The 19,950-nt window shown below is 37.5% G+C and overlaps 1 long non-coding RNA gene across 4 annotated transcripts in view; it reads left to right on the forward strand.

The window, feature by feature from the left end:
* The first annotated feature begins 3,708 nt into the window (after positions 1-3,708).
* The window catches only part of LOC140513772 (uncharacterized), a 57,370-nt gene continuing 41,128 nt past the window's right edge, over positions 3,709-19,950 (forward strand). The window contains exon 1 of one of the 4 annotated variants that reach the window (XR_011970337.1): positions 3,709-4,327. This is a non-coding gene — a long non-coding RNA (uncharacterized lncRNA). Of the gene's footprint in view, positions 4,345-19,950 lie in introns of all 4 variants that reach the window. The other 3 variants (XR_011970341.1, XR_011970335.1, XR_011970343.1) reach the window with 3 other exon arrangements.

Genomic DNA, 19,950 nt, shown 5'->3' on the forward strand with positions numbered 1-19,950 from the left:
ACCAATTGCAGAATGATGGTTATTCTTATAAATTTGACAAAGTTTTCTATATATTTGAGATATGAGACCTTTTTCTTAAAATCTGTCAATAAAATGACCCCCTCTAATTTTTTCTTTCCTTTTAATCTTGGCTGTATTGGCTTTATTTATATGAGCCTTTTAAAAATCAATATAATCAAAATTATCCATTTTATATCTCACAGTGCTCCCTGTTTCTTGTTTATTCATATATTCTTCTCTTATGCATAAATCTAATAGGTAATGTGTTCCATATTCCTCCAATTTACTTATGATATTTCTCTTTAAATTTCCTTAAAATTTAAATTAAAATTTCTCTTTAAATTTCCCTTTAAACTTTGACCTTATCTTGGTAAATGGTGTAAGATAATTGGTCTATACCTAGTTTCTGCTGGATTGCTTTCCAGTTTTCCCAACAAATTGAATTCTTATCCCCAAATCTTAAATCTTTACATTTGTCAGATACAAAGGTATGATAATAATTTACTGCTGTGTATTGTATGTCTACTCTGTTTCATCAATATTCCTTTTCATTTCTTAGCCAGTATAAGATAGTGTTGATAACTACCATCTTGTAATACAGTTTAAGATCTGGTACTGCTAAATCTCTTTTCTTTACATTTTAAAAATGAATTTCTTTGATATTCTTGACATCTTGTTCTTCCATTTATATTTTGTTATTATTTTTCTTGGCTCAATATAAGTATTTTTGGTAATTTAATTAGGATGACATTGAATAAGTAGATTAGTTTAGGTAGAATTATCATTTTATTATATTGGCTCAACCTGTCCATGAAGAATTACTATTTCTCCAATTATTCAAATCTGTCTTTATTTGTATAAACATATTTTATAATTATGTTCCCATATTTTCTATGTTTGTTTTGTCAGGTATACTGCCAAGTATTTTATACTGTCTATATTTACTTTAAATGGGGCATCTCTTACCATCCTTTTTTGCAAGGTTGTGTGGGTGATATATAGAAATGCTGATGATTTCGGTGGGTTTATTTTATATCTTGCTACTTTCCAAGCATATCATCCTACTGTGTGCAAAGAGAGATAATTGTATTACCTCATTGCTCATTCATATTCCTCCAATTTCTTTTTCTTCTCTTATTGCTATTATTAGCATTTCTAATACAATATTGAACAATATTGGTGATAGTGGGCACTCCGAATCATATTGGGGAGGCCTCTAGCTTATCTCCATTACCAACTATATTGATGGTTTTAGGTAGATGCTTCTTATGATTTTAAGGAAAAATTAATTTATGCCTATGCTTTCAAGTGTTTTTAATAGGAATGATTGTTATATTTTGTCAAAATCTTTTTCTGCATTTATGTATATAGTAATATGATTTTTTATATTTGTTATTGATATAATCAATTATGCCAATGTTTTTTCCTTATGTTAAGTCATACTTCCATTATTGGGATAAATCCCATTTGGTCACAATGTATAATCTTTGTAATATAATGGTGTAGTCTCCTAGTTAATATTTTATTTAGAATTTTTGCATTCATATTCATTAATGAAATTGGTCTATTATTTTCTTTCTCTCTTTTTCCTCTTCCTGGTTTTCTTATTAGCATCACATTAATTTCTTAAAAAGAGTTTGGTAGGATTAATTTTTTGTCTATTATTCCAGAGAACTTATTCAACATCATAATTAGTCGATCTTCAAATATTTTGTAGAATGCATTGGTAAATCCATCTGATTTTGATGGGTTTTTTTTTGGGGGGGGAAGCTTATTTATGACCTTTACAATTTCTTTTTCTAAAATAAGTTTATTTAGATATCTTATTTTATATTCTGCTAATCTAGGTAGTTTGCATTTTTATAAGTATTCTTCCATTTCATTGAAATTGTTAAATTTATTGATTTATAATTGAGCAAAATAATGCCTAATAATAGATTTGATTTCATCTTCATTAGCAGTATATTCATCTTTTTCATTTTTACTTGTGTTTCTTTTCTGTTTAAAAAATTATATTAACCTATGTTTTATGTATTTTATTGTTTTTTTCATAAAACCAGCTCCTAGTTTTATTTGTTAATTCAGTGTTTTATTTTACATTCAAGTTTATTAATCTAACCTTTAATTTTTTAGGATCTTCAATTTGGTGTTTAATTTGGGAGGTTTAATTTGTTTGTTTTCTAATTATTTTAAATTGTGTACCCAATTCATTGACTTATTCTTTTTTTACTTTATTGATGTAAGCCATTAGAGATATGTTTACCTCTGACTACTGCTTTTGCTGCATCCTATATATTTTAGTATGTTGCCTCATTGTTATTTTTAATAGAATTATTTGTTGTTCCTATGACTTGTTCTTTAATCCACTCATTCCTTTAGATTAGGCTATTTGGGCTCCAATTAATTTTTAATGTTTCCAAGTTCCCTTATTAAATATAATTTTGTTGCAATATTATCTGAAAAGGATGTATTAAATATTTCTACTTTTCTGCGTTTAACTATTAAGTTTTTGTACTCTAATATATGGTTATTTTTTGTAAAGGTACCATGTACCACCAAGAAAAAGCATACTTCTTTCTATTCCCACTCAGTTCTCTCCAGAAATCTATCATATTTAGCTTATCTAAGATTCTATTCATCCCCTTTACTTCTTTCTCCTCTTTCTTTTGGAGGGGAGTTGGATTTATCTAGTTCTGAGAGGAAAGGTTGAAAATCCTCACTATTACAGTTTTGCTATCTATTTCCATCTATAATTTATATAGTTTATCCTTTAAAAATTTTTATGTTATAGTACGTGGTGCATACAGGTTTAGTACTGATAGTACTTCATTATCTATGATACCTTTTATCATAGTGTAGTTTCTCTATTTATCTTTTTAAGTTAAATCTATTTTAATTTTTAAAATAGTACTAATTCTTTAAAGAACACATATTTTACACTATTAACTCAATAATTTTTAGGAAAACTTGTTCTCTCCCTCCTTGTCCCCAAAATAAGAGTTTTGATCTGAGATTGTGCTACCCACAATATACTCTAACTCTTTACCTCATCTGTTTCTTTATACACATTTCCTATAAGCAGCTTATTCATTCTTTTCTTTCCTGTTTTCTGTTTTTTGCCCTAAGTCAGATGATTATTTCATTTAAGGGCTAACCAACACAACAGACTACTTAAAAAAAAGTCTTATGGTGATTTCATTGAAATAGAAAGTAATTTGTCGCTGTTATAAAGTATCAGTTAAAGTATTTATCTTGGTGATTCAGATGCTTTCCAGAGGATCTATCTCTTTTATGATCTTGAAAATAAAAAAATAGCTTTGAGGTGGAGTGATTTGTTCGTTCCTTGATCAATTCTAATGCTTATCTTTAGATCAAGTGTTATTCTTCATTATTTTGTTTGTATTCTCCACAGACATTTTTAAACTATTAAGCTCCATCATCATTTTGTCCTGAGATTCTTTAGTGGCATGCAGCTCCTTCATTTTTTAAATGGATTTTGTGTTGTTGTGGTTAATTTCACTTTTTCTTTTCATACTTTTAGCATATTTGTTATACATTTTATTGTTCCTTCAGAAAAATCTAGCTTCATTTTTAAGGCTATTGTTGATTTCATTTAAGCACATTTTCTTCTGTTCTTTTTCTCACTGCTTCTTTTAATCCATATTTTTCATTACTTTGGAGTTTTTTGTTTTTTTGAATTTTTTTTGGTTTGGCTCTTTAAGATTCAGCTGCAATTATCAATTAAAATAATTTCCCCCCATGATACTTGGTATAGTTAATCTTTTGTATGGTGGTTGTTACAGGAAGAAGGTTAGATCTTATAGATCTACTAGGTCATATAGATAAGCTAATTAGAACTTTTTTTCCCCTAAGAATATCAAGTGACCCAAACTCTGGATAGATTATATTGGGCCTTTATTATGTATATTGGATTCTTTGGCATCAATACTTCTAGGACTTATACTCTGACTCTTTGTCTAGCCTCTAAGAGTATATTAAAAATGTAGGCTAAATATGCCATCTTAAAAGTGAGCCAACAAAGGAGAGCATCATGGCACCCAACTAAACCAGCTAATCCCAAGAACATTTATAGAAGAAACTGAGAGGAGGACAACAAATAGATATAAACTGGAACAGATATTCTTGTGTTTCTATAGTGATCTATTATGACAGTTTATGACTATGGAACTTCCAAACTTGAACTATAACAATTTTATCCTGGTGACTTTATATACTATATGAAGAAGGGAAATGAGATTCAAGAAGAGGTTGTGAGGAAAAATGGATAGACCTGATCAAATACATACAGAGGAAATCTATGCTGGAGGTAACACAATTTTGAAGGTATTTAATGATTAGTTTTCAAAAACCTCTAAGAGGAAAAAAATTCTGAAAAAATAGAAAAAAAATCACTGATGGGATCATTCTAAAAAAATGATGACCAAGATATCAAGCAACTACCATTTAATCCATCTGCTTTCTCGTCGTTGAGAGGCAGTGAGGTAGTGAATAGGACAAAATATTTGGATTCAGAAATATCTGTACCCAGAATTGAAAAAGGAAAGGAGGGCAGTCTATATCATATTTATTTATTTATTTTTTATTTTTTAATTTTTAATTTTTTATTTTTTTATAATTAAATTTATTTATTTAACTTTTAACATTCATTTTCACAAAATTTTGGGTTACAAATTTTCTCCCCTTTTATCCCCTCGCCCCCAAACACCAAGCATTCCAATTGCCCCTATGACCAATCTGCTCTCTCTTCTATCATCCCTTTCTGCCCTTGTCTCCGTCTTCTCTTTTGTCCTGTAGGGCCAGATAGCTTTCTATACCCTTTACCTGTATTTCTTATTTCCTAGTGGCAAGAACATTACTCGACAGTTGATCCTAACACTTTGAGTTCCAACTTCTTCACCTCCCTCCCTCTCCATCCCTTCCCTTTGGAAGGCATGCAATTCAATATAGGCCAAATCTGTGTAGTTTTGCAAATGACATCCATAATAGTTGTGTTGTATAGGACTAACTATATTTCCCTCCATCCTATCCTGTCCCCCATTACTTCTATTCTTTTTTGATCCTATCCCTCCCCATGAGTGTTGACCTCGAATTGCACTCTCCTCCCCATGCCCTCCCTTCTATCATCCTCCCCACCCTGCTTGTCCCCTTATCCCCCACTTCCCTGTATTGTGAAATAGGTTTTCCTACCAAAATGAGTGTGCATTTTATTCTTTCCTTTAGTGGAATGTGATGAGAGTAGACTTCATGTTTTTCTCTCACCTCCCCTCTTTATCCCTCCACTAATGAGTCTTTTGCTTGCCTCTTTTATGAGAGATAATTTGCCCCATTCCATTTCTCCCTGTCTCCTCCCAATATATTTCTCTCTCACTGCTTGATTTCATTTTTTTTTTAAGATATGATCCCATCCTCTTCAATTCACTCTGTGCACTCTGTCTCTATGTATGTGTGCGTGTGTGCATGTGTGTGTGTGTAATCCCACCCAGTACCCAGATACTGAAATGTTTCAAGAGTTACAAATATTGTCTTTCCATGTAGGAATGTAAACAGTTCAACTTTAGTAAGTCCCTTATGACTTCTCTTTGCTGTTCACCTTTTCCTGGTTCTCTTCATTCTTGTGTTTGAAAGTCAAATTTTCTTTTCAGCTCTGGTCTTTTCATCAAGAATGCTTGAAAATCCTCTATTTCATTGAAAGACCAATTTTTCCCCTGAAGTATCATACTCAGTTTTGCTGGGTAGGTGATTCTTGGTTTTAGTCCTAGTTCCTTTGACTTCTGGAATATCCTATTCCATGCCCCTTGATTCCTTAATGTAGAGGCTGCTAGATCTTGTGTTATCCTGATTGTATTTCCACAATACTTGAATTGTTTCTTTCTAGCTGCTTGCAATATTTTCTCCTTGACCTGGGAACTCTGGAATTTGGCCACAATGTTCCTAGGAGTTTCTCTTTTTGGATCTCTTTCAGGCGGTGTTCTGTGGATTCCTTGAATATTTATTTTGCCCTCTGGTTCTAGAATCTCAGGGCAGTTTTCCTTGATAATTTCATGAAAGATGATGTCTAGGCTCTTTTTTTGATCATGGCTTTCAGGTAGTCCCATAATTTTTAAATTGTCTCTCCTGGATCTATTTTCCAGGTCAGTTGTTTTTCCAATGAGATATTTCACATTATCTTCCATTTTTCCATTCTTCTCGCTTTGTTCTGTGATTTCTTGCTTTCTCATAAAGTCTTTAGCCTCCATCTGTGCCATTCTAATTTTGAAAGAACTATTTTCTTCAGTGAGCTTTTGAATCTCCTTTTCCATTTGGCTAATTCTGCTTTTGAAAGCATTCTTCTCCTCATTGGCTTTTTGAACCTCTTTTGCCAATTGAGTTAGGCTAGTTTTCAAGGTGTTATTTTCTTCAGCATTTTTTTCGGTCTCCTTTAGCAGGGAGCTGATCTGCTGTTCATGCTTTGACTTCATGTCTCTCATTTCTCTTCCCAGCTTTCCCTCTATCTCTCTAACTTGATTTTCAAAATTCTTTTTGAGCTCTTCCATGGCCTGAGCCCATTGGGTGGGCTGGGACACAGAAGCCTTGGTTTCTGTGTCTTTGCCTGATGGTAAGCATTGTTCTTCCTCATCAGAAAGGAAGGGAGGAAATGCCTGTTCACCAAGAAAGTAACCTTCTATAGTCTTATTTCTTTTCCCTTTTCTGGGCATTTTCCCAGTCAGTGACTTGACCTCTGAATATTCTCCTCACACCCACCTCGCCTCCGGATCCTCCCAGCTAGTGCTTGGGGTCTGAGATTCAAATGCTGCTTCCAGCCTTAGGGCTTTTGGCGGGGGCAGGGCTGCTATTCAGTGTGAGATTCAGTTCAGGTGCTGAGGTCGGGGCAGGGCTGCCTCTCAGGCTCAGTTCCCTCAGGGGTTTATGCACAGACCTTCCACAATGGATTCAGGCTCCCACCCGCTTGGGGAGCCCCGGTCTGCAGCCCCCTCTCAGCTTCTACCTCCCAAGGGGGCCTGAGTTATGGGGGCACCCCACTCCCCTCTCAACCCGCCAAAGAGACTCTCTCACCCACCCCCGTCACCTGTGGGTGGAGGGACTTTTGTGGCCACTGGAGATCCCGTCCCTGAAGACTGCTTGGATCTGTTTCTCTCGGTGCCGCGGCAGCCGCGGCAGGTCTGGGCTGGGCTCCGCGTCTGCAGCGTGACGGACCTTTTGCGAGAGGTTTGCAGGTCCCTCTGTGGGTGGAGGGACCCGCGTGGCCGTTGGAGATCCCGTCCCTGAAGCCCGCTCGGATCTTTTCCTCTTGGTGCCGTGGCCGTGGCAGGGCTGCACTCAGCTCCCAGTCCGCAGCGTGAAGGACCCCCCGCGAGAGGTTTGCAGGTCTCTCTGGAACAGAAATCTCCCTCGCTCCAATGTTCCATGGCCTCTGGGTGCAGAATTCGCCATGAGTTACTTCCCTGTAGCCCTTCTATGGGCTGTGGGTTCGGAGCTATGTGTATGTGCGTCTTTCTACTCCGCCATCTTGGCTCCGCCCCCTCTATATCATATTTAGGATATGTTACTACACTTTTAGTGATCTCTAAATAGTTGGTTGTTTTGTTTTTTGGAAATTTGACTCAAAATAAAAAAAAAATCAGAAATGTCTTTCCATAGATTCAATATGTCTACAGATCATGGAACACCCTGTTCTTAATGGAATAAAATTGTTGGTAACTTAAATGTTAATGAACAGATTCATGGTGGGTATATGTAGTCTCCAGTAGTGAAGATTTTCATGCCAGAGGCTATAAAAGACATTATCAATGATGTCTTTGACCAGAACTAGAGGTGAAAGGGTTCTGTAGTAAGTGAGCAATAGCAAATCAATAGCCTAAGTGTTGCATTACTAAAAGGGAAGTGTTTGAGGACTGACAGGAAAGCTTTTAGTGCATTTAAGGAGGGTTTATGAAAGAATGTAATCAAGAATTTCTCAGAATTAGAAGGCAGGGTTGAATTGAAATTTTTTATGGAGAATGAAATACTCACATCCCTGGCTTCTTAAGAAAATTCTTCTCAAGAAACTACAGATGTGGTCTATTGTCCTTTGGGGTCATACAGCCACAACCCATCCTGAGTTATTACTGACATCTACAAGTCCTTCTATCATTCTCTATAGTCAAGTAGGAGATCACAAAGTTCCCCACAGACACAGATCTCCATGAAAAATCTAACCAAAAGGGAACAATGTGTGGATGCTGAGAATCTTGTATCTCTTTTAGGTTCACTGCTTGATTTCTGCTATTCTCACTGCCTTATTTTTTTTTACTGTCCAAGAGTGACAGGCAGAATTTGTTTCCATAGGTGCTCTAAGACCATGACACTCTCACAGAGAGAAGAAATTCTTCAGGAAATAAGAAGTTGATCACCTTATTTCCAATAAACTTTTGTAGCCCCATATGTGTCTTTGCAGGTATCCATGGGTGTGTGTTTGGGTGTGAATGCCATGTGCTAACCAACATTAATTTTCAGATTCAGTATTCATAGAATTTTTCTTTCACTCTCTAAAATTCTTTGATGTTTTTAAGGGAGCTGTTCACAAAATAGGATCTTGTTCACACAGATGGCTAACTCATCAGCACTTCCATAATTAGCTAAGCAGACGGATGCTATTCAAATATTATCCAAAAGGCAGCCAACACACCCAACAGTTAGTGTACTCATTTCTATTACTACTTAGTTATTTTATACATGGTGTTTCTCTTGGCTCCCTTTTCCTCTACCTGGCCTTCCTTCTTTTCGTCCTCCCTGTCAAATGTAGTCATAGGAGCATAGGATTCAAGACTAGAAGAAGCTACAGAGATTATCCAGCTTCTTTATTCTGCAGAAAAGGAAACAGCCCTAGAGAGAAGAAATACAATAGGTAACATCGCTCAGATTCTAAAGATTTTGCATGCCTTTGGCAGCTTACTCAATATGTATTTTGTTTTGCTTTTTCTATCAATTTTCAATTATTCTTTGGAATCACATGGAACACTGATGACATAGAACCTTAAGGCCAAGTTTGTGCAGGTGGTCTTCAGGGCTGGTTCTGGAAAACGGATGAGTTAATGTCTCTTAACTTTCACTTTTTTGTTGGTTCATAAGAGCATTGTCTTGGAGCTGAAAGGTTTATCAGCTCATAGATAAAACATTGGAAGGCATTTCAGAGGTCATCTAGTACAACCCCTCATTTTACAGGTGAGGAACTGAGACCTAGAGAAGCTAAGTCCTTTTTGTTTCAGTCATCCTTCTTTTCTCATTTCCTCCTGTCAGGATGAAAAAATGATTTGAGAAATCACAAACACTTTGGTGTAATTTAGTATACATGTAATCCCTCATTTATCCAGAAAATATGTTATTCCCTATAAGTGAATTTTTTCCACATAACTCATATTTGCCCATTTAAATTTTAATCCCTCAGAGAAATCCTAAGGATGAACAATTTTGTATCTAGAATGATGGATAATAGTTGACTAGTCAGAGTGTTGCACTAGTACTTTCAAAATATTAAAATAATTAGAACAAGGCCTCCAATATATTGGACAGATCCTCTGTAGTACTTCTTAAACCATGGGGGAGGTCATTGCATCAAAGATCACTATCATGGATCACTATAGCAAATTTAATAATAATGAAAAATTTGAAATATTACAAGAATTACCAAAATGTGACACAGAGACACAATGTGAGCATACACTATTGGAAAAATGGCACCAATAGACTTGCTCAACACAGGAGTGCCTCAAACCTCCTATCCATGATAGTGATCTTTGATGTTAATATCATCATTATTTTGGACTGCTATGAACTGGGCATATTAGATGGTGAACTTAATTGATAAATGTGTGTATTCTGATGCTCCCCTGAGTAATCCTGTTCCTCAGTCTCTCTTCCTCTCCTTGGGCCTCCCTATTCCTTGAGACATAACAATATTGAAATTAGATCAATTAATCTGCAATGAACTCTAAGTGTTCAGGTGAAAGAGTCAATTGATGAGATGTGGCAAACATCATTGTCTTATTTTAAGAAATTGCCACAGTCACCCACCCTTCAGCAACTACTACCCTGATCAGTCAGCAGCCATCAGTGAAGCGAGACCCTCCACCAGCAAAAAGATTAGGACTTGCTGCTGAAGGCTTAGATGATAATTAGCAATTTTAGCAATAAAGTATTTTTTAAATTAAGATATTTACATTGATTTTTTTAGACGTAATACACACTTAAAAGACTACAGTATTGTGTAAACATAATTTTTACATATACTAGGAAAGCAAAAAATTCATGTGACTGGCTTTACTGTGATATTTGCTTTATTGTGATGGTCTGGAGCTTAACCCAGAATATCACTGAGGCATGTCTGTAAACTGAGGCAGAGTAAGTGACTTGTCCAGGGTCACTCGTTTGAGGTTGGAGGTCTGAGGTTGGATCTGAATTCAGATTTTCCTGACGGCAGCTCCGGCAGTCAGGACCTTGGTTCATTGTTTCACCTAGCTGCCAAATAAATGAAACAATTATGTAAATGTGTTCTAACGAAGAAATAGAATTTAAGAATACCTTAAAGGACCAAGAAAAGTTTTGCATCCTTTGATTTCCCTAGTGCTTGGTGATGGTGATGATAAGGATGATGATGGTGATGATGACAGAATATAGTTATTAGGCAAAAATATTCATTTTAGTAACACCTACCTGTTTTTGATAGTGGTTTCAGATCTGTTTCTTACCAAAGGCATTTCTTAAAGGTGGCAATGCCCTTTCCTTTCTGAGTATTATAAACTTAATTGAATAGAATAGTTTCAATCATAGTTTTTTCTTGTACAGCCTAATCTTGCTGGGCTGGTACAGGGTATTCTCCTAGTCAGTTTCTTAAAGCCTCCCTAGAAAAGATGAAGTAGATGCTATGGACAAAGCAGAGGGGTCAGAAGTGGATACCTATAGAACCATTGCTGAATGTGGATCCAGGACTCGCTCTCTGCATAAGACCTAGTTTGAGACACTTCTGTGTTGAGGCTTAAACAGACTATGCTTTGGAGAACTGAGTAGTTGAGATAGAAGAACCTGCAAGCACACAGCATATGTTTAAGGAGATTTGTGAGACAAGAGGAATTTATCACAAGCCCTAGATCCCCTCCATAAAAGAGAATGGTTGTCCTGTAGTTTGAGGGTGCAGAAAACCACAATGGTAAATATTGGGGTTTTCATTTTTTTTATCTCTGCTCTTTTAGCAACTCTCAGAAGTCTTATATGTAAGGGATGGGGAGGAACAAGGCCTATGCACAGCAGTATTTTTGATTACAAGAATAACCCCTAAAAAGATTCTATATACTCAAATCTCGTCCTTTGCTGATCTGCCAAGATCAGTGGAGATGTCCTACATTTGTAGTATAGTGGTGTCTATAGTTGTAGTGTACAGAGATATCTTATGTTCCCGCATTGCTTCCTCTGGTTTAAGGAAACATGCAAATATACTACCTGCAAGGGGTCCCACATTGACCCATTATCAGTCATTAACACCTCTGTTCAGTTGATCAGATTCATTTCCATAAAGTAGAACCCAAAGGGAATGAAGGACAGGGAATTGTGCCTGCCTAGGAGTAAAGGAAGTAAATACTCTGAAACTTGGGGCAATGTCTAGGATGTCAGGTGCCCAGGCACAAGGTTGCCATGAGGTTTAGAAAGCCAGGATGCTTAGAGTAGTGGAGTGGCTCATTCAATGGGAAGACAAAACACCAAGAGGATGATGGAGGTTCTTGAGGCAAATCCTGCTCACATCTCAAATTTTCTGAGGGCTGATAGTTTAAAAGGGTGGATGAAATTTCTGGGTAAGGTTACATTCTCAGAATAGCTGCCTGAGAGACTGTGTTATGGAAAGAATATTGGATTTGGAGTCTCAGAAAATCTGGATATGATTCTTACTAGTATAGGCATAATTGTGCACTTACTCTCTCAAATCACCCATAATATGGATGTGGCTACATCTAACATAAAATGGCTGGTCCTCTCTTGGCATGGACAGATAGCTATATGTTCTGGGATCCAGGCTACCCCATCTCCAAGTTCCAGCAGTTCAGTCATCTTCACTTGACTGTGGCATCTGTCCTCCATTCACAGTTCACATATTCCTCTCTTTCATTCTTCATTTTCCACTCTTTCACTCTTTTGCCACCTCTCCCTGTCATATCCTAATGGGAATGCTTCTCCATTTGCTCAGGTTGGTAAGTCTCCAGTTTAGAGGTCTCTCAGTCAATCAAGAGTCATGTTTCCTCTTTATGTCTCTCCTCCTTCTATGTGCAGTATGTAGTAATGACAGGGGCCATAAAGTTTCCCTCAGGAAAATTGTCCCAGAGTTTGGCAGAAGTGGGGTTACCTGACTTTTTGTCATTGGCCAAGGAATCTAACCTCTTCAAGCCTCAGTTTCCACATCTACTGAACAGTAGCGTGATAATAACACCTGCTCACACCCCCTCCCTTCTAAGCTTGTGATGAGGATTCATTGATATAACTTACATAAAAGTACTTTGTAACCACAAAGCACAGTCATCCAGCATTTATCAAGTGACTACCATGTGCTGTACTAAGGGCTAAGGATACAAAAAAAGGCAAATAACTATCCATTTCAAAGAACTCACAGTCAAATGGGGAAGGAGACAGCATGCAAATCGTCATGTACAAGAAAAAAAAGAAACATAGCACAAATTGGAAGGCATTTGATTTAAGAATGATTGAGAAAGGCTTCCTATAGAAGATGGGATTTTGGCTGGAGTTTGAAGGAAGCCAAAGAAGCCAGGAGGAAGAGGTGAAGAGTGAGAGGATTCCAGTCATAGGGGACAGACAGTGGAAATGCCTGGAGTTGGGAGATAGACTGTACTGTGTGAGAAACAGCAAAAGGGTCAGAATCACTAGACTGGAGAGTATGTGTGTAGGGGGCAGCGAGGTATGAGAAGACTGGAAAGTAGGAAGGGTTCAGTGAGTTTTGAATGTCAAGCAGATGAGACAGAGCCACTGGAAGGTCTTGATTAGTTTGGGGTTGGGGTTGGGAGGCAGGGACAGCATCCAATAGGCTCCTGTAACAGTCCAGGAATGAGGTAATGGGGACTTGCCCCAGGTGGTACTAGTATTAGAGGACTGAAGTCATAAAAACTACTACTGTTGTTGCTTTGAAAAACTGTATCTAAGGGGCACATTTGAACCTATTTGGTCTTACCTAAAAGCCCAGTTCTTGAGCCCATTTTATCTTTTCTCTTCCTACTTTCTGTGGTTCCTCCTATGTGTGAATCACAGACATACTTGTGGATGATGAAGCTGAGCAACTGAGAAAGAATGTCCTAGAAACGTGTCATTTCTGTACACCTAGAACCAGTAGAAATTGGGCCAGGGTGTGGGGATTAAGCTCCCAGATGCTAGCCATGAACCTCCAACTCGGCACTCACTTTGGGTGCCAAACAATTTATTTTAAGGTCCACTGTAAAAACAAGGCATCACTTAATTGTCTTGCGATAAAATATGTAAAGTGTTACACTATTGGGGCTCATTAGCAAAAGCATAGCTGCTGTTTAGTAATCCATAAGGTGATACTTGTTAATGAACATTGCAAATTATTCTCTTAACTACCTAACGAGTAATAATAGATATGTCGGCTCTAACAAACAAGTTCCCACTCCCTAGGGGGAGGTGGAGAAACTGGATAATAATTAGAAAGAAGGGCAGAGCAGACACTTGTATTTTTGCAGATATGATATTCCACAGGCTTTTCTACTGATCCTTCAGGTGTAGGGCAACATAACACCAAATTCTGTTTGCACCTTTATTGGGGAGTAAGGAGGAGCTTACAACACCATTTGTTATCTTGAGTGAGACCTACCAAGTGTTTAAGAGTTAAGGCTTTGTTCTGAATAATCTGGCACTATTTCAGCACCCATGTCCAACCCTCTGCAAGGGAAAAGAGAATATTGGAGACAGTTTTCTGCCCTATCCCTTGAGAATGAACCTGAAACTCTTTGTTATCCACATAATGAATCCAAGGTCCAAAACTAAGTTGAATGTAAAAGAAAAAAAAGAGATGTTTTAGAGAAAGGATGGATTGAATTAAGGATGTTTAATCTGAAAAAGAGAAGACTTAAGGGGAACATTATAGCTATATACAAATATTTGCATGATAGAAACTGTCATCGGTGTGATTCCAAAAAGTGGAAGTGGAATTAAGAGGTGAAAAATTGTAGGGAGGTAGATTACTGCTCAAAATAAGACCGAATTTCTTCCCTTTGAATTTTGGCAATTATTAGAACAATATTTACTTCTTCTGCTAGGGTATTGACATGTGTTTGGTGAAGCTTCTTCCTAGTTCCTTGTGGACGGGGTGGATGAGTATTGTATAGAGAGATGGCTTTGAAACTGATTGAAACACCAAAAAGTAGTGAGTAATGCATCTATAATAATTTAGAAGGGGGAGGTTCTAGTCAAGTATCACAAGCTCTCTTGTCTTATTTCTTCTTAACTTTATTATCAATGACATCTTATCGATGACTAAAGGTTTAGGTGACATGCTTATCATAAACATTGATGATGCACAGTTTGGAGGAATAGTTAATATCCTGGGCACTAAAATCAGGAAATACAAGATCCTGACTAGTTAAAACCAGATCCTAAATCTATAGATAATGACCAGACCTGTGATTTTATCAGCAGAGGGAATTTTCAAGTGAGGGCATTCTTTTTAGCAATGTAGGTTGACACGTTCCCTGTAATTTATAGTCTTAGAGGTCTGCCTAGAGCACTGGGAGGTGCTTGCCCGGGGTCACACAGTTCAGTTATAATGTGTAATACGTAAGTGGGACCATGAATTCATAACTTCCTAGCTCCAAGATCAACTTTTTGTCCACCACACCACAGGGCCTCTTAGATCAAATATGATAAAGTGAAATTTAATGGGGTTAGATATAAAGTCCTACACTTGATTTTTTTTTAATCAAGTGCAAGAGTATAGGCTGTGGCTCAACAATCATTTATATGAGAAAAGAACTGGGGGTCATTGATCTGCAAGCTCACTATGAGTCCACAGGGATGTGACAGCCAAAAAATCCCAAATGTAACTGTAGTCTGGAAGGAAAGATATAGGATGCCCAGGACTTTGTCCTATTGAGCCCTCATATGGAGTACAGCAGTCACTTTGTTGTGTTACATTTTTAGAAAGGACACCAAAAAGCTAGATGATATGCAAAAGAGGGAGAATTGTTAGGATGGGGAAGGAAACAGAAACCATGCCACACAACGATCAGTTAAAAGAACTGGGGCTCTTTATCCCAAAGAAGAAGAGATATGAATGAGAGAATGATAGTCATTTTCAAGAAGTGAGTTATGTGGGAGAGGGAGATGAATTGTTTTGCTTGGCCACTGAAAAGAAGACCTAGGTCAAGTTAGGGGGATTTTGGCTTTAAATATGTATATTTCATAAACCAGGAACTCTCAAGACTTTGGGCTCACACAGACCAGGTATGATCCTAGGGGCTGACCCTGGGGTATCATTTTCTCTATCTAACTATTTGTGCCCATGTGGAGTTACTTTAGGAAAATTACTAATATAACAACATTGACCTGTGTCTAAGTTTCAACAAATATGGGTAAAGGGATCCCAGATCCTAGACAAGCATTCAGGGTAGCAATGCCCATTCCCCTGTAGAAAATGCAGGTGTGAGAAGTATCCTTTTGTACTTTATAAGATCCCATACATAGAAACATAAATAGACAAAAGTAGACTAAATGCGCAGAAAGGCTCTGAATCCAGAACTGCATGAGGGCAAACTAGGCATTCTGGTGGATCCCTAATCCTCCCACAGTGTACTATACAGTTTCTCTTAGATCAGGTGGTTTTAATTATTCCTGAAAGCCAACACACTTTGGGGCTATACAAGAAATTTCCTTTCTATCCAACTTTCATTGTCTGATTTTGCTTTTCAAGGGGGGTTGCTGTTTAGGATGATATAACCCATCTTCTTTCTCCAAAGATCCCATATGGGAAAGTTTTCTCTCACTCTCTAGATGGTCTGCTCCTCTAATTCTCAAACTTGATTTATTTTCACATTTTGGATTAGCTAGGACACAACTCTTAAGATTGGTGTTGCTTAGGAAATTTCTTTTTGCTGGTCAAATTTGAGGATCATACTGCCTAGAGAATTGAAGTCTACGCAGAAAATTAGGGCTCAAGAAGCTGCACGAGCTTCCCTCTTGGGCTGAGTAGATATGCATATGTCAGTCTCTACCACATGCTTCTGCAGACAATCAATCAATGCCCCAGCTTCTGGAATTGCTTGAATGGTAAGTCTACTCTCAGGAAGAGACAGGAAGTCTCTCTTCTCATGTCACATGTATTTCCCATGTGTCTCTTTCCCAATGTGGTCATTTTCAACTCTTGGGGAGAAAGCCTAGGTTTTCCTCCCTCTAGATCCAGGCCCATTCTGTGGTGGCTGGTCTGTCTTCTAAAAAGGGAAGACAAAAAAGAAGTCTAAGAGAGACTAGATTGATTTGTGAGTTCATTTCTATAGACAACAGAGAGGAGGTAATCCATCCAACAGTTCATCTTCTTGAATCCTCAGCAGCCATTCAGGTTGGAGGTAGCGTTGGTCATTGGGAATCAAATAAAGCTTAATCAGTTGAGTTCTCTTAGCATGGTACCAGTGATCATGTCCACGTCATACATGGGTAAGTGACCTTCAGATGCCACCAAAGAAAAGCTCAGGTCTTATAATCTCATTAGGTTCTTTGGGAAGTGCATCAAGCTTATGAAGAACTCTCTTGGTCAGTCTCCTAACTTTCACTGGCCCCTTAAAGAATGTAATGAGTTCTCCATTACTGCAGGTCTTCAAGAAGAGGCTGGATGACACTTTTTAGGGATCTTTTAGAGGAAATTCTCACTTCAGATAGGGATTCTGTTACTAAGGTTCTTATGAACTTTGGAATTCTATGATTCTATGAATATCAAGGAGTAAAACAACTATAACAGCAATAGCTCCGAACCTTACATCCCAGCAGGTGTTGATGATCAGGGCTTCCTGGGTCTGCATAAAGAGGTTCTCCTTACTCTGTGCTTTACCATGATCTTCAGGTGAGTCACTGAGGATCTTGCTGTTTTACGTCTACAGCGCCCACAAAACTCAGTGGAGTTCATCACCAGTAGAGACAGATGCTTCAGGACACTGTGTTACACTGGGAATCATAACTAGGAAGGTATACTTGGCTTGGCTTCACCATTCATTCCTTCTGTCCATTTCAAGACTCTTCTTGGAATGGGTGGTATTCCTTTTTTTAAAAAAAATCCCTTCTTCCCAAACATTCTCCAAATGCAGCATTAAGGGACCACCCATAGTCTGCCAGTGTATCAGACCTTTTCCTAGGCTGTCTAATCATTTTCTAAAGCAGTGATACTTAAATGCATTAATTTAGTGTAGGTTAGATTGGGAACCATGAATAAATATCCTTGGGAGGTAATCAAGAAACATCTGATGATGATGATCCTGAGGAAGAATGGTGGGGAGTGGGGTAGAGGAGAGAGTGAGGCTAGGGAAGAGGGAATCAGAGGGCTGATTTGCCAGTTTCTTCATGCTGTTAAATGAGCACCCATCAATCATAAAAAGGGCTTCCCTTCCCAGGCTGGGGCCTGGCCTCACTTCAGGGTGCCAACAGCCTTGCTCTGTAAGGTATAATTTTATAAGGATGACAATTTGTCCTTGTACTTGGAAATTCCTGGGGGGAATCCCTAAACCAAATGCCATACTGTCATTATGCTCTTATGATTCATATTATCATTATCTCTATCCTGGGCTTGGCACATGCTGATGAAAGTAGGATGGGGGGAAATCCCCCCAGTCCCCAGGAGGTATTTTTCATCTGCGACCTGTGGAATTTGAACTTTGGTTCTCCAGGGTTGAGATTTTCAAATTATTAACCCACAGCACCAAAGCCAGCCTCTTTCCCTCCAGGACCATTGTACACAGTTTTTCCTCTTTTAATTTGGCATGGGAACTTAATCATGAGTTATGCATAAAAATATTCAGTGGAAGAAAATGACTCATAATTGGGGTATTACAGAGGACACATGCAATGTAATTTTAGTAGAAATTCTGATTGGCCACTTGGGTGTGAGAGTAACTATATCCTCAGTGGAGGAGGGCCTTTTAGCTCCCTTTTGCAAATTACAGACTTATCTCCAACGTTTTTCTATATTAAAAGAAGGTACATTCAACACATAAGTCAACATTTATTAATGATGCTGGAATAGAAGTCAGCTTCTGAATTAGAATGTGAGAGTTGGAAGGGACATTAGAGATCATATAATCTAACCTCTTCATTTTAGAAATGGGGAGATGGAATCCCACGAAAGGAAATGTCTAGTCCAAGGTCACACTGCTACCTGGAGCAGGAGCCAGGACTGGAACCTGGTCTTTTGAACATCATCCCAGTGCTCTTGCCATTACATCGTGCTCTTTCTAGTTGTCAGACTGGAATGTAATAATATACTCATTAGGAGCCTTGGAAGTTTTTTATACCAGAGTAGTTAGTTCCACTTGAAACATTCATTAGTGACAAAGGAAAATATGTTACAAACCATTCACTTCTAACCACTAGATGCTGATTAGGAGAATTGGATAATTTCTAGTTCTCTCCTTAATCAGAATGTTAGCAAAATAATGCCTATAATGAAGAACTTGTGTGTGTGTGTGTGTGTGTGTGTGTGTGTATGTGTGTGTGGTAGAGTGGGAAATGAGAGGGAGCAGAGGGAAGGCTTGTCTATTATTAACAATAATATAATTTAATATATTAATTATGACATGACAGGTTTTAGAGGTGGAAAGGACCATAGGCAGTGAAGGGAAGAGAAAAGAAATCTGGAGTCCAACAACCTGGGTTAGAATCTCAGCTCTGTCTCTTACTACCTGTGTGACTTTGAGCCTCGATTTCCAAATTTGTAAAACAAAGAGTCTGGATTTAAGGACTTCATAGCTTTTTTATTTTCTAGCTCTAAATCAGTGATTTTAGAGACTATTTACTTAGCTCAACTCTTTATCTTACAGAGGAGAAAGCTTGAATCAAGATAGATAAATAAACTTGCTCAAGATTACACAGATAGTAATAACTACATGTCTCTTAGATCTCCTTTCTACTCCATATCATAATCAGCTATTTCTGGCCAACCGGAGGCAGTCATTCACTGAAATTTAGCTCTCGTCTCTGCTTCTCATCTCAAACAGGGTGGATGGAAGGAAAGGCAATTGAGAAGGTCAAGTTTAGTAGCAATTATGGTACAGTGAAATGACTACTGGATTTACAGCCAGTTAACTTGGGTTTGAATCCTCTGTCTGCCATCTTGGGTAAATCACTTAACCTCTATAGTATTTTATCTATAAAATGAAGACAGAAATACATATACTCTATAAGTCACAAGATTATTGTGGACATCAAACAATATAATGTGTATAAGGTATTAGTTTCATATTAGCTTTTGTTACTATAATAATGATACAGAGAGGATAAAAATACATCATATCCAGAGATATGGGCATAAATATTTTTCAACAGTTTGCACCTATATCTTGGAATGTAGGTATTAACAACAGCTAACATTTACATGGCACTTGATGGTTTATATAGCATTTAACATATATTATTTTATTTAAAATATTTTTTCATGGTCCAGTTCTATTGAAAGTACATGGCCCTTAGTGCCTGGGTTTTGGGAAGCAATTTACATCTGAAATAGGGTTAATGGTGTTTCTTCTCTTATTTCTGAACAATGTTTAGCTTGAAAATTTTCTCATGTTTTGTAAGTACTCTACAATTGATGTTACATGGTTTTAAGTTCACCTTTCTAAATGAGATAGGGAAAACTCCATAACAATTAGAGCTAACTCAAAATAGAATGGGCTGGCTAGGTAATGT

Source organism: Notamacropus eugenii, chromosome 1 (genome assembly GCF_028372415.1).
Source record: "Notamacropus eugenii isolate mMacEug1 chromosome 1, mMacEug1.pri_v2, whole genome shotgun sequence".
Taxonomy (NCBI): Eukaryota; Metazoa; Chordata; class Mammalia; order Diprotodontia; family Macropodidae; genus Notamacropus; species Notamacropus eugenii.